The 14,007-nt window shown below is 38.7% G+C and overlaps 1 protein-coding gene across 3 annotated transcripts in view; it reads right to left on the minus strand.

Moving 5' to 3' along the window:
* NELL2 (neural EGFL like 2) overlaps positions 1-14,007 on the minus strand; it is a 479,083-nt gene that overhangs the window by 147,960 nt on the left and 317,116 nt on the right. The window lies entirely within an intron of this gene.

Consider the following 14,007-nt stretch of genomic DNA (forward strand, 5'->3'; position numbering starts at 1 on the left):
CAGAAGAACTGTACAAAAAAGATCTTCACGACCCAGATAATTACGATGATGTGATCACTGACCTAGAGCCAGACATCCTGGAATGTGAAGTTAAGTGGGCCTTAGAAAGCATCACTACAAACAAAGCTAGTGGAGGTGATGGAATTTCAGTTGAGCTATTTCAAAACCTGAAAGATGATGCCATGAAAGTGCTGCACTCAATATGCAAGCAAATTTGGAAAACTCAGCAGTGGCCACAGGACTGGAAAAGGTCAGTTTTCATTCCAATCCCAAAGAAAGGCAATGCCAAAGAATGCTCAAACTACCGCACAATTGCACTCATCTCATATGCTAGTAATGCTCAAAATTCTCCAAGCCAGGTTTCAGCAATACATGAACCGTGAACTTCCTGATGTTTAAGCTGGTTTTAGAAAAGGCAGAGGAACCAGAGATCAAATTGCCAGCATCCACTGGATCATGGAAAAAGCAAGAGAGTTCCAGAAAATCATTTATTTCTGCTTTATTGACTATGCCAAAGCCTTTGACTGTGTGGATCACAATAAACTGTGGAAAATTCTGAAAGAGATGGGAATACCAGACCACCTGACCTGCCTCTTGAGAAACCTATATGCAGGTCAGGAAGCAACAGTTAGAACTGGACATGGAAAAACAGACTGGTTCCAAATAGGAAAAGGAGTACGTCAAGGCTGTATATTGTCACCCTGCTTATTTAACTTATATGCAGAGTACATCATGAGAAACGCTGGGCTGGAAGAAGCACAAGCTGGAATCAAGATTGCCGGGAGAAATATCAATAACCTCAGATACACAGATTACACCACCCTTATGGCAGAAAGTGTAGAGGAACTAAAAAGCCTCTTGATGAAGGTGAAAGTGGAAAGTGAAAAAGTTGGCTTAAAGCTCAACATCCAGAAAACGAAGATCATGGCATCAGTCCCATCACTTCATGGGAAATAGATGGGGAAACAGTGGAAACAGTGTCAGACTTTATTTTTCTGGGCTCCAAAATCACTGCAGATGGTGACTGCAGCCATGAAATTAAAAGACGCTTACTCCTTGGAAGGAAAGTTATGACCAACCTAGATAGCATATTCAAAAGTAGAGACATTACTTTGCCAACAAAGGTTCATCTTGTCAAGGCTATGGTTTTTCCTGTGGTCATGTATGGATGTGAGAGTTGGACTGTGAAGAAGGCTGAGTGCCAAAGAATTGATGGTTTTGAACTGTGGTGTTGGAGAAGACTCTTGAGAGTCCCTTGGACTGCAAGGAGATCCAACCAGTCCATTCTGAAGGAGATCAGCCCTGGGATTTCTTTGGAAGGAGTGATGTTAAAGCTGAAACTCCAGTACTTTGGCCACCTCATGCGAAGAGTTGACTCATTGGAAAAGACTCTGATGCTGGGAGGGATTGGGGGCAGGAGGAGAAGGGGATGACAGAGGATGTGATGGCTGGATGGCATTACTGACTCGATGGACGTGAGTTGGTGATGGACAGGGAGGCCTGGCATGCTGGGATTCATGGGGTCTCAAAGAGTCAGACTCGACTGAGTGACTGAACTGAATTGTGGTAAGATTGAAACTACCCAGATGATCCAGGATAATCTCCTCATTTCAAGGCCTTTAACCATAATCAGATATGCAAAATCCTTCTTGCCATAGTAAATGAACATATTTAAAGGTTCTCACGATGAGGATGTGGACATCTTTGTAGGCACATTATTCCTTTTACCACAACTAGGAACAAAGATAACTATCACTTCTAATTGCTTACTATGTTTCAGCTGTTATACTGCTGATTTTGCATGCTTTACCTCATTTGGTTCTAAAAACAACATGTAAGGTATGTAACATCACCCCATTTTAAATATGAAGAAAATGAAGCCTAGAGGTTAGGTACATTGCTCAAGATCACAGCTAGCAGACAGCAGAACAAAGACTCAGATCCAAGAAATCTGGATGAGCTAGTATCCATACTAAAATACCTTAAAATATTTGTGGAGATGAGGACGCTAGAGAGAAGATTAAGATTTGCTTTGGACCAACTAAAGAGAGAAGCTCTGTGGAACACTTAGCCATTTCCTGTCCTTTTCCTTGTTGTTGTTGCATTTCCTAACATTTAAGGGATATGTATGCTCAAATCTATTGTATAAAAATGCCTCAGGTAGTGACTTAATGGTTATGATTTTGTTCTAAAAAAATTCTAAATTCAGCTCTTTTCAGACCACACTGAAAATATGCTTTCATGGAGTTCCAAGAATATTGACAGAGCATTCTGTCTTCTTTGAAATGAAATATCCTATCACCTTGATTCTAGCTCTGCATTGATTGTTAGAAGTACCATCAATTTAATAATCATTTTCACAGCAGAAAAGAAAAATAACATAAAACAAAAACAAAGTAAAATACCGATGCTTCAATGTGCACATCTCAATTAGAAGGTACAGAGGCTGAGTGAAATGTTTTAGAAACTATAAAATGTGTCTTAGAATTTCCAGAGTTTGCTGGCTTTATCGCTAACAATTCCATTCATACTAAACTTGCCATTATAAACAACCTATACTTTTGTACTTACTCTTCCTTCTTCTTGGAATTCCTTCTTTCACTCTCCTGAAATGTCTGTTCATCCTTAAAAACCTCAATTTAAAATGTCATTTGGTGACACCTGCCCCAAACCAGGCTTAAACTGGACTACTCACTCCCCCTGCTGAGCTGGCCACAGCTCTCTGCGCTTCCCCTTGTTATAGAACATACCACAAAGTACAGTAATGATTCATTTACACCATCTCCTTCTATTAAACTGGACCCTACTATGCACCCAGATCAAAACTCTGTCGCCAAGAAAAGTGAAAGAAATGTTTGACATCTTGAGTTTTTCACAATCATTCACACACAGTTATAACACAACACATTTTACTCTTCATTCATGACTCTTATTTTTCTACCTGGAGCTCTTTATCAGTACTTAGCTGAAGTGGGTTAGTTAACTATTGATAACATTTAATGTCTGCAGTAGGCAGCCTTTAAGAGAGTTTCCACTGATCTCCATCTCATGATAGACATGGCTTTGTGTAATTTCCCTCTTTAGAATGAACTGGATCTCAGTGATTTGCTTCTAATCAATACACTTTAGTAAAAGTCATATGATGTCATTTCTTTGGTTGGGTCACAAAAGGTATTGATTCTGTCCTGCCAGCAGGTTCTTTCTCTGACTGGTTTTGATGAAACAAGCCACCATGTTGGAAAGGGCCATACGGCAAGGAACCGAGGGAAACTAATGGTCAACAGCCAGGAAGGCACTGAATCCCCCAACTACAAAGGTAAGGTTAGAGAAAAACCCTTCCCCAGCCCTGGTGGACACCTTGATTGTAGCCATGTGAAAGACCCGAAAAAAAGAATCCAGCTATTCTATGCCCAGATACCTAACCCACCGACTGTGAGACAATAAATGTGTGCTATTTTAAGCTGTTAAACTTGGGGGTTATTTGTTATGCAGCAGTAGATAACTAATAACAATGTTAGTCCCTCTGATAGAATTTGGTTTAAGCAAAGAAAGCCTCTATGTGGTATCAGAAGTTACCTAAAGAAAGTTAACAATCACTGAAATAGGTGGCAACAGATAGACTAGTCAAAGTATTATCCAAACAGTGAGTGAGGCTCTGCTGTTACCCGGCAGAGGCACACAGGAGAGAAGAGGTTCCGGATTTGAGAGAAGAAGCTCACTCTCCAAGTCCAAACCCGTGACCTGAACGTGATACTGCAAAGGCACCGTGGCCTGAGGAGAAAAGGGGAGCACAGGACTATGTCACCAGGAGGATACACAGCCACTGCAAGACTAGATCAGCAGCAGAGCCAGACAAACTCTGTTTCATGGAGCATGCAGTGAAGAGGCAGAAGGAAGGCCACACTTCCATTCTGGCTAGAGTGCCAAAGCCAACAATCAAGCAAGGATGTGAAAGGTGTCTTTTAAACCTCAATTTCAATAATCCTGTCCCCCACAGGTTGTCTGTTGCTGAGACACCACTATTATTCTACTCCTGGCATATATAATCTTTGTATTCCCCTCTGTGAGTTTTCAGCTCTGTGCTTTTCACATAAAAATCTCATATTAAAACTCAAATAATAATCCATTTAGGACAAAGGTGAATTAGGGTTTACCAACCAAGTCAAAGCCAGTGAGTCTGCTTAATGAGGCAGCTCCCATCACTTCAGTGCTCGGATGACCTTGCACAGAGGCAAGCTTGTGCGGACGCACACCACTGGGTGTGCTCTCTGATCAAACCACAGCAGGGCTGGAGGCCATACATGGATACAACGGCTGGGCTGAGATGCTGCATAAAGGCTCTGACAAGCCTGGAAACCACTATATTGGCGCTGGTGTGCAACCCCCACTCACTGACAGATTCAGATAGCACAGACTCCTTTTCCAAGCTTTTCATCTTGAAAAAGGCAGTTCAGCTCCCTGAGCCTTTGAGCCTGTTCCATTTTGAGCTGACTGCTAATTGTATGCGTGCACATATGTGTTTCAGAAGAGAGATAAGCACATTGCCTTGGCCTCCACACTCTCTGTGCAGACGTTTCTCACTTCTGTTCTCTATAAGTTTTCCAAATGTGGTCTGAAGTTTTCTAAACATTAACCCTTCCTGGTAACCACAGTACATATTCTTCTAGAGAGGTTTTCTTGATTATGTTTGCTTAAAAAACTGCTTTTCATTATTAATTCTTTGAGTCCTGAGGCTTGGTATTTTAATTCGATTTTGTAATCATGTTTAGATTTTCAAGTTACTCAATAATTTAACTATACAGCATAATAATATATAAGGAACTGTAGGAGATGAATGAGGCAGCTATTAGCATTAGAGGCTGTATTTTTAAATTTAAAACCCCAAATCTGATTTTTCATGTTTAATGAAATATACCACAATTATATCATATTTTGTAATGTTGATTCCAGAAAAGGAAAATTTGGAATGACTGCTCATAAAAATGCAAAAGTCTTTCCCAATAGTCATGGCAACTAGTGGCCAGATGGTAGGATTGTCTGATCATTGATTGTGTGTCTTTAGAAAAGAAATCCACATGGAAGCGGCCAGGCTCATAAAATCTGCCCTGCCTGAGAACTGACCAGACTCACTAATTCTCTACAGGCCATATTTCTACTCTGGGCAGATTAGTATCCACAGTAAGGCCTGGATGCAGCTATCTAGCCCCTGGGTATCCCCATCTAGCATTCATTCTCAAGAACAATCTGAGGAACCTCCCTGATCTTAGGAAGTACAACAAATCCTCCTATGGAAGGAGCTTTTCTAACTTCCAGAGAGAGTGCTATTCAGTTACACGAAGGTTTCTCTTTTCTTTTTTAAGCTCCCATTCCTAGGTACATAATAAGTAAGTTGAATAAATAAAAATACATTGAATCTATTGCTCCAGCAAATCTATCTGTTTATAATAATAACAAAAATAATTCCATTGAAAAATAACCAGAGAGAAGTGCCCCGTTGAAAAAGTCCTAGGGAAATAAGACATTTCCTCAAGAGGATCACTTCTCTAATCACAATCGCAACAACAACAATGATAGTAGCTAACTTTATTAAAGATTTCTTCTGTGCTAGGTATTTTACTAAAGAGCCAAGGCCTTTTATAATTAAAATTACTTTATTTAGGATTTTTGTGAGCGCTGATAACGCATATTTTTACTTCCTGTTCTTTACCATCGTTGTCTCTGATCTGTGCTTCTCCTGGCCTCCTATCCTCTCTGCCATTGTCCACAATACTTTTACTTCCTTCACAATTTATATACCAGTAATTATCATGCTACATGCACAATGAATTATCTATTTTATTCTGTACTTGTGATTTTGATAAATCCACTGAGAGCCATATTAAAGCAGATGATAAAAAAATTATTATAGATCCATAAAATAAATTATCAACTTCAATTTAAATTATTTTTGGAAGACTGCAGGATAAAAAAGAATAATATTATGTGGTGTTTCACCTCTCTAAGCACTTTAAGGAAATTACCTTTTCTAGCATTAATTAATAGGGGATTCAAACAAACACACACAAAAGAGACAACTATTTGCGGAAGGGGCATGCATGGGTTACAACAGACTTAAAATCTTTGCTTTGGTTGCTCAGTAGTAAATCCTCTGTAACCTTCTGTATATGTCAAATAGCATCCAAAACTCTTGAAAATGTTAGAAAATCAACAGTAATAAAAACTGAAAAGGATGGTAATGATTTTTTAAGAAGTCAGTATGGGCCATGTTAGAGAAAAAGACGTAACTGCAATAATGAGATCATAAAATGTAAGCACTAGGAGTATTCAATGCTATAAAGAGTTAAGTACTTTAAGAAGTAAAACTCTTTGGGGAACACCAGAGGAGGCTCTGTGTTTAACAACAAAAACCAAGTATCCAGTAGAATTTCTTCTGCTTAGACACTTTATGAACTTTCTATGATATGTGACAAGGACCAAAGCCAGAATTAGTAGCTCTGGAACAATGGAGGCAGTTAGGGTCAGTGCACAGTGGGGAGGCAGCAGGACAGTGCCATTTGAGGGACCCTAAGAAACCTGCAAGAGATGGGAATACCAGACCACCTGACCTGCCTCTTGAGAAATTTGTATGCAGGTCAGGAAGCAACAGTTAGAACTGGACATGGAACAACAGACTGGTTCCAAATAGGAAAAGAAGTTCGTCAAGGCTGTATACTGTCACTCTGCTTATTTAACTTATATGCAGAGTACATCATGAGAAACGCTGGGCTGGAAGAAGCACAAGCTGGAATCAAGATTGCCGGGAGAAATATCAATAACCTCAGATATGCAGATGACACTACCCTTATGGCAGAAAGTGAAGAGGAACTCAAAAGCCTCTTGATGAAAGTGAAAGTGGAGAGTGAAAAAGTTGGCTTAAAGCTCAACATCCAGAAAACGAAGATCATGGTATCCGGTCCCATCACTTCATGGGAAATAGATGGGGAAACAGTGGAAACAGTGTCAAACTTTATATTTTCGGGCTCCAAAATCACTGCAGATGGTGATTGCAGCCATGAAATTAAAAGACACTTACTCCTTGGAAGGAAAGTTATGACCAACCTAGATAGCATATTGAAAAGCAGAGACATTACTTTGCCAACAAAGGTTCGTCTAGTCAAGGCTATGGTTTTTCCTGTGGTCATGTATGGATGTGAGAGTTGGACTGTGAAGAAGGCTGAGCGCCGAAGAATTGATGCTTTTGAACTGTGGTGTTGGAGAAGACTCTTGAGAGTCCCTTGGACTGCAAGGAGATCCAACCAGTCCATTCTGAAGGAGATCAGCCCTGGGATTTCTGTGGAAGGAATGATGCTAAAGCTGAAACTCCAGTACTTTGGCCACCTCGTGGTGCGAAGAGTTGACTCATTGGAAAAGACTCTGATGCTGTGAGGGATTGGGGGCAAGAGGAGAAGGGGACGACAGAGGATGAGATGGCTGGATGGCATCACTGACTCGATGGACATGAGTCTGAGTGAACTCCGGGAGTTGGTGATAGACAGGGAGGCCTGGCATGCTGCGATTCATGGGGTCGCCAAGAGTTGGACACAACTGAGTGACTGATCTGATCTGATCTGATCTGAAGAAACACCCTCTGCCACATTCCCCTAGGTTAAGCTAAGAACAGCTTTTTGTTTTTTTTAATGTATATTATTAAACTATAGTTGATTTACAATACTATATTGATTTCTGCTATACAGCAAAGTGATTCAGTTACACCCACACACACACATATCACATACACACACATATATTTATATTATATATATATTTCTTTCCAGATTTGTTTCCTTTATGGTTTGTCACAGGATATTGAATATAGTTCCCTGTGTTATATAGTAGGACCTTGTTGCTTATCCATCCTATACATAACAGTTTGCATCTGCTAACCCTAAACTCCCAGTCCATCCCTTCTCCAACTCCCTTTCCCATTGGCAACATTAGTCTGTCTTCTATGTCTGTGAGGGTTAAGAACAGGTTTTTAATAAGAGAAAGAAGAGAAAAGAACTTGGGAGAGAGCTGGACTTACCAAGAAGGGGCCCCTTTTGTGGCAAAAGGCCAATAAAAGGATACTGGGTACCGTAAGAACTGAGCGCCCTATATAAGGTCTAAAAAAAAAAAACAGCAGAGGAAAGGGAAATTAAAAAGAAAGTGTACATGCTACATTTTTGACGAGGTGACCCTAATTTCTCAGCCTTGGCACCATGGACATTTTGGGTCATATAATTCTTTGTTATGGGGAGCTATCTTATACTGGATGTCCTGTGCAGGATAAAGATGAGTGACTTAGTTGGAATATAACCATAGAAAAAGCTCCCTGTTGAAAGGGTTCCAGAAAAATAAGAATTTCCTCAAAGAGGTTAGTTAGTGTAATAATATTATAGGATGTTTAGCATGTCTTTGGCTTCTACCTGTCAGATGCCAGTAGTATCCCCCCTTCACACAGCTGTGGTAACCAGCAACATGTCCACACACTATCAAATAATCTCTGAGAGGCAGGAAGGCAAAATCACACTTGTTGGATACCACTGCCCTAAAGGATCAATTTTCTCCCTAAGTTGGGCAGGATCTTTTCCATTCCTCAGTGGTAGCATGGTCTACCCTCCCCATTCCTGCTCCCACTCTAAAAAACTACACAAGACTGGGAAGCTTACAAGCTCATCAATATAAAGAAGAATGAGAACTCCATTTTTTCATTATAATACTCCAAGCAGAGAGATATAAATCATGAAAATCTGAAATAAACCTTTTCCTTCAAGATATTTTTATCCTTTGATAATTCCAAAATCTGTGACCCCCATCTGTATTACCAGAACTATCTTATTCTTTGTCCACTACACAAGACTAGTGTCAAGAAGAACTGTCTACACTGCTATATTCAAAATGGATAACCAATGAGGATCTATTGTATAGCACATGGAACTCTACTCAATGTTATGTGCCACTCTGGATGGGAGAGAGGTTTGGAGGAGAATGGATACATGTGTATGTAAGGCTGAATCCCTTCGCTATTCTCTTGAAACTACCACAACATTGTCAATTGGATATATCCCAATAGAAAATAAAAAGTTTAAAGGAAAAAAAAGGGGGGCTAATAAGATTCAGAAAGATGTCTCCAATTTAATCAATGTTTATGTGAGTGAACCAAGAAAGCATTCAGTTCAGTTCAGTCACTCAGTCGTGTCCAACTCTTTGCAACCCCATGGACTGCAGCACGCCAGGCTGCCCTGTCGATCACCAACTCTTAGTTGAGATAATCAAGACACTTTGTTATGCATAAAAATTAAGTTATTTTTATAATCAGAGAGATTAAAGAATGGACTGCTAACATCTCAGCTTGTACAAACCAAACCCTTTTCCTTCCCTTCCCTCTGTGTTTTTTCTCCTTCTTTCTTTCTTCCCTCCCTTCCTCTTTTCTTCCCTCCTTTTCTTCCTCCCTTCTTTACTTTATCTTTTCTTGTAGGTAGACCCATGTTTTTCTCCAGAATAGAAAGGAACATGAGGACAGAGACTATGAAGTATTAACCACGAAAAAAACCCTCACTGGAAGGAAAATTTATGAGTTTACAAGCAGTTTAAAGTGCAGCATCAACACTTTATTAAGAATATAAAGTGTGTAAATGGTGCAACTGAGTCATCAATGAAACTGCAAAAAGTCAGAGGCCCAGAAAGTGACAATTTCTATTTCTTCTCTTGACTTCTGATCATTACTATAAGATCTGTAGGGGAAAAATTCCCTTTAGAGTTGAACTTAATGAAGTGAAACAATCTATAGAAAGGCAGTTTAGCTACTGAACATTATAAATTCAATCATGCAATTCTAGATAAAATACGAATCTTTTCTCCTTACTTGTTTTCGTGTGGTTACAAATTGAACAAATAGAATTGTTCACAATAGGTGAACAACATAAGAACTAAGAATAAGAAGTCTTATCTCTGACCCTCCTTTTGCCTTCCACTAACTGCATGACCAAAGGAAGGCAATTAATCTCTCTGAGCCTCAATTTCCTTATTTATGGAAGTTAGGAGATAGGACTAGATTATCCTCAAGAATTTTTCCATCTCTAAAATCTCATCATGAGGAAACTCTAACTCAAATTATCTGAAAGTGACAGGGGGAAAAAAAAAACAATGTGCAATTCTACCAACTATGGAAGGTGAATACTCTGTATTATACATAATTTCTACGCCAGAACTACAGGGTTATAAAAACATAAAAAGGCTTCTTTCATTGATCAAAGCCCTTGACTCTAAAGTAACGCATATTGCCTTGGATTTTTCTTTAAATTAGAACGTCTATGATTTATTTTCGGATAGGGTAAGCACATTTGAGTGTCTGCTGGGTACAGTGCTGGCAATGTCACTTGTCATGCTATGGCAGGGTGCTCTTCACTAGAAAAGAGTGATACAGAAGCAAAACAAATTCAGAACTTCAAGAGCTCAGTCACAAACATCAGAGAAGAGCTCTGCAGTGGTGTCTTGACATTTATTCTGGAAGGCCTACTCCTGCAAGTATGTGAATGTCTGTTTCTAATATTCAGAGAAAATAAACCCTAATGTTCGCAGAGAAACAAAGTCCTACTCAGGTCTTACGAGAGCTCTTGAAAAAGTACAGCTGTGATGCTTTCAGCCATGAGGCAAACCCACATCAGAGAGGAGTCATTTCTTCAAGCCTTCTGTACAGATGCTAATATGAAAGACTGGAGGAAAAGGGAGAATTTTAAAATGCACTCCTTTACAGGAACCCTAAATATGTGCTGACCCCGCATGGTAAAGCATAAAATGTTTTGCCAAAGATCATCTGACTTTGGAGGACAAAATAAAATTCACCCATATTCCCAAGAAAATCTAACTTTTATGTATGAATGTAAATTCTCAAATTTGCAGACCTTCTCACGTGGTGGTGGTTTAGTCACTAAGTCATGTCTGACTCTTGGCGACCCCATGGACTGCAGCCTGCAAGGCTCCTCTGTCCATGGGATTCTTACTCATAGTAGACAGAAATTTCAGAGGCAAGAAAGTCTCTTTTAGATGGAAGCATAGAAATAGCTTGTTGGAAATGCTGGTGCATCAATAAAGAAACACATTCTAGCATCTGCCAGATCGTGAAATCCCTGGCTCTGGTTCCTTAGGCAAAAAATCATGGCCTTGATAGCTTTTCCTAAGATGATTTCAACCTTTCTTGGTATCCCAACAAAGGAACAGTTCATTTTTATCAGTCGCTCAGTCGTGTCCGACTCTTTGCAATCCCATTATTATTAGATGCTTTGAAATCTTAAGGGAAATTCTCCCTAAGTAGTCAAAAAAACAAAACAAAACAAAAACAGTAATTTGTGGGATTTTATTTGGAAAGAAAATATACTGGGAGAGTTAGAGCCAAAGAAGGAGATGCTCTGTAAGGGATGACAGCTGAACTAGCCCTAGGATTTACAGCCAACAGAGAGGCTCAGGATGGAAATGAACCTCTTGAAAATACCCTCCCCGAAGAAACACTCCTCATTCAACAGTATGTCAAATTTTATGCTGTGTATTCTTCCTTACTTATCTCTAACAGTTTTTAAGATTGTGAGAAAAACAAAAAGAATTACTAGGAAATACAAAAATGTACAAAGCTTTTTAAGTCTCTAATGACAAAAATTTAGCAGACTTCCTGAAAATTGCTAACACTGATTTTAATGAGCATGTCTTGAAATATCACTCTCTGAATAGTTTTATCTTAGAAAGTTTTGTTATTCATTACATTAGAACTCAAGACTTACTGATATTACCAATTGTATAGCAAACTTTATTTTATTCTTCATATATTTATTAAAACTTGTTCTTTTATATTCCCTTTTTTATGTTGAAAAATATCTCTGTAGTACTCCATCAGGATGCTTTGCCACTCAGTGTGATGATATTTTTTTATAAAGAGAAAGTGCAGAATTGTTCCCATAATGTGGAAATGCCTACGATGAACTAACAAAAAAGCAAGAATCTGTAAATCCATTGGCAATTCTATATTAAATATGTTTTCTATCTTCAGAGTATCTTTGGTTATTCTCCATAGATTAAGAAGGCACTTCCCATTACAATTTATTTTCATCGTTCTGTTTTATAGATACTATGGTTGAATAATTTAGAGGAAGGACCTTCCCTGCGCACTAACTAATAAACAGGATACCAAGTACAGACGGTCTTCACTTTCAATGGTTCAATAAATGATTTTTTTGACCTTATGGTGTGTAAAAATGATATACATTCAGTAGTAAATAAACTTCTGAATTTGATCTTTTCCTAGGGTAGCTATATGTAGCATGATACTTTTGTGATTCTGAGCAGCAGGAGAGAGCCGATGTAAACAACCGATACATTTACAACCATGCTGTTTTTCACTTTCATCATAGTATTCAATAAATTACACAAGATAGTCAACATTTTATTATAAAACAGGCTTTGTGTTAGTTGACTGAAAATTCACACCTGTAGGATAATGTAAGTGTCCTGAACACATTTAAGGTAGACTAGACTAAGCTGTGATGTTTGAAGGCTTAGATGCATTAAGTACATTATCAACTTAAGAAATTTTCAATTTATGGTGGGTTCATGCAGACATAACCACATTGTTAAGTCAAGAAAGAAGTGGAGTATGCAGTATTATCACAATAATGAAGACTTGGAAGAATACACATTAACAAAGGCAACATTTTTATTATAGATTTTGTATTTTTTCCAGGAAGTATTATAGAGTCCTTCCCTGGAAACTTCTCAGTATTGTTCATACATCCACCTGATAAAAATTATAAGTTGGAGGTAGAGTGAAAATGACAAGATAACACTTTAAGTGCTCTCCAGCTTTATGATTCTACCTTTTTCTAGAATATGGTGTGTGTATATATTCATATACACACACACATATATATAAATATATATATGCTTCTTCTATTTAAAAAAGCCAAAAGAATGTCATATTTCATACCCACATTTCTTTAATCCCCATATTCTGCAAGCTACTCTGCTAGCACAGTTTTCTTTCATATTCTATAGACTATAACAGGAATAGATTATTGTATTCCAGGACCGACTTTAGACACTACTAACACTCAAGATACCCCTGAGCAGGTCTGGATGGTACTGATGGCAGTGATATTTCATGACACAAACATAAGCAAAACTTCTCTGAGGCAGGTACTCGACCACACTTCCCAGAGGAATTAAGTTTTTCCCTTTGCCTAGCACACCAAGTATCTATTTCTGAAAACATCACATTATTTATGTCATCATTTCTCTATTCAGAAGGTGACTGTCATGTAGAGAAAATATTATTTAAGGGCTGTTTTTCAGATTTGCCATAGAATTCAAATTAGTGTTAAGTATATCTCACACGCTAGTAAAGTAATGATCAAAATTCTCCAAGCCAGGAGAACCATGAACCGTGAACTTCCACATGTTCAAGCTGGTTTTAGAAAAGGCAGAGGAACCAGAAATCAAACTGCCAACATCCGCTGGATCATCGAAAAAGCAAGAGAGTTCCAGAAAAACATCTATTTCTGCTTTATTGACTATGCCAAAGCCTTTGACTGTGTGGATCACAATAAACTGGAAAATTCTGAAAGAGATGGGAATACCAGACCACCTGACCTGCCTCTTGAGAAACCTATATGCAGGTCAGGAAGCAACAGTTAGAACTGGACATGGAACAACAGACTGGTTCCAAATAGGAAAAGGAGTTCGTCAAGGCTGTATATTGTCACCCTGTTTATTTAACTTATATGCAGAGTACATCATGAGAAATGCTGGACTGGAAGAAACACAAGCTGGAATCAAGATTGCTGGGAGAAATATCAATAACCTCAGATATGCAGATGGCACCACCCTTATGGCAGAAAGTGAAGAGGAACTAAAAAGCCTCTTGATGAAAGTGAAAGAGGAGAATGAAAAGTTGGCTTAAAGCTCAACATCCAGAAAACGAAGATCATGGCATCTGGTCCCATC

The sequence above is a fragment of the Bubalus bubalis genome, chromosome 4, assembly GCF_019923935.1.
Source record: "Bubalus bubalis isolate 160015118507 breed Murrah chromosome 4, NDDB_SH_1, whole genome shotgun sequence".
Classification (NCBI taxonomy): Eukaryota; Metazoa; Chordata; class Mammalia; order Artiodactyla; family Bovidae; genus Bubalus; species Bubalus bubalis.